This window comes from Gracilinanus agilis, chromosome 6 (genome assembly GCF_016433145.1).
Source record: "Gracilinanus agilis isolate LMUSP501 chromosome 6, AgileGrace, whole genome shotgun sequence".
Lineage (NCBI taxonomy): Eukaryota > Metazoa > Chordata > Mammalia > Didelphimorphia > Didelphidae > Gracilinanus > Gracilinanus agilis.
Genome location: NC_058135.1, coordinates 154,284,316 through 154,286,498, shown reverse-complemented (window position 1 = coordinate 154,286,498; position 2,183 = coordinate 154,284,316). Strand labels below are relative to the sequence as shown.

The window sequence follows — 2,183 nt, the reverse complement described above, 5'->3', positions numbered from 1 at the left end:
TTCTGACCACAATATGAAGCACAAAGAATCCCATCATATTACATTTTATAATTTGACATATGGAAACATTCTTAAATACTCCTATGGCATTATTTATTTAGTTCTCTGTTGAGATTTCACTTTAGCTAATCTATTTTGTGAATTGTATTCACATTTCTCTATTCTGAGCCTCCATTTAGTATGTTATATAAAATCAACTTTTTCAGGAATCACTCTGTGTTTATCAGCAATCAAAAAGTGAGCTCTCAACGTCTGTCTCTTTGTTCCCTAAATGATACAGCTAGATGTTAATACTGTTCTGCCATGAAATAAAAGTTCCTAACTCAAAACCCATTGGAAAAGGAGTGAAACTTCTGCAAAGTGCACTTTAAGAAGAGGTGTTTTTTGCTGATGAAAAGAAACCAGTGAGTCCTTTGAAAATAATAAAAAGGAATATTTTATAGTTAAGCACATGATTTGGGGTGAATTTGAAGATGTTCTTCCTCTACTGGAATAGTACATGGATTATTAATACTCTTCTTTCTCCTCTTGTGGACCCCCTTCATCTGTGGCATAGAGAATCTCCACAATCTTCTGCCACAGTGGATCACGTTGCCCTTCGTTTTCTTGACTAATCAATTCAATATTCCTTAGCTTTCCAAAGTAGAAGTCTCTCTCTTTCTCCAAGTCTTCAATAGTGAGTTTGGATCAATTCTGCTGATTCATCATCTCCATTTTCCCAAACCTGGATTCTTTCTGACCATACCATGGCCTGTCTTGGGAGGTGCTGTAGTTCTCCTCACAGAAGTGGGCCTCTGTGGAGCTGCACCACTGGAACCGAGAGGTTTTTTTTTTGGTTTATTCAAAACTGGAGTCATGAGGGAGGGGGCTACAGCCATTTCTTGGCCTTGTTGAGCTACTACAGGACCACATTCTTTCCCATCATAGTTTGCATCTGTGTAGGATACAAAAAAGAACAACGAATACTGCAAATAATTTGTAGTGTTTAATAAAGGGGTACTAACCAAGGAAAAACGCCTCAGCCCCAGCAACCTCCTACGCTCCAGCTAGAGCCCCAGACCAAAAGCCCCTCCCCAGTGCAGGATTGGTCCATTTATAGACCAATCCCATGCCAGGACATTAAAAAAAAAAAACGAAGGGAACCCTGGGAGAGTAGAGAATGCTGGGGCATGTAGTCCCCAGCAAACAGTTTTTTTCAAAACATACAAATCAAAAAAAATTTCTTGAACCACAGAACAAATACAAAATTGTCTTGACATTTTCCTTCCACTATTTTGTCCGCAGGAATTATTTTGTCCACACCCATTCTCTTAAAAACCTGCTTGTAGAATCTTAAAGTTCTGAATGTATTTATGTTCCAATTTTGAAACCAGGTGAAAACATGTCCATAAACTGACAATAAGCAGCACTTGAACATAAATGTTCAATGTTTGTCATAGTCAACTGAAGAGATTCATTGGTCCAGGCCAGCAGATCATGTTGACTGAAATTATCACTAGTTACTGAAGTTTACACTTTAACATTCATCCTCTTCGAGAACTTAAACAATTTCAGCTCTCGGGGTCTCAGTTTCCTCTTCCCTCCTTTCCCTGACGCTGTGTCACCCCTCCCCCCAATATCCCCTCTCCTGCTACCAGCTTCTGGGAGGGGGAGGAGAGGGAAGGGAGAAAGAGAGCCACTAAAGCCTTACTTCTAAATTATCACAAATACAAAAATACTAACATTTTCCCCAATTACTCAGACCTATACTTTTCCCTCTGTCACTTCAGTCTCAGGGTAGCATAAGCACAACTTATCTCAGTTCCTACATTGCACCGGTCTTACTAAGTTCATATATAAAGGCAGAATCACTATAGCATAAGTCCTTGTCTCAGTTTCTCTTGGGCTAACATTCAAAAGACCACTGCAAAAGGTCTGTTGAAGCAGCTTTGAATCCAATTTTTTAACACGAAGCACCCTCCAGAAATTTCAAGCTATCAAGGTTAGAGTTTCCAGCCCTTTCTTGAGTTGCAATTAGATAAAGAGTCTGAACTCTCATTGAGGACTGAAAATAAAAGTGGTTGAAGTTCATATAAATTTTTGAATTCTTCCATAGCTCATCAAAGAATCTCTTTTTCAACACTTCAACAATGAACTGTGGCACCGAGATCAAAGCCACTTCTATTACTTATTGTCACAAATGT

General features: G+C 38.9%; 1 pseudogene; it reads right to left on the bottom strand.

Annotated features, from left to right (window-relative positions):
• Positions 1-507: 507 nt before the first annotated feature.
• LOC123252391 lies at positions 508-1,509 on the bottom strand (annotated as a pseudogene).
• Positions 1,510-2,183: the final 674 nt, after the last annotated feature.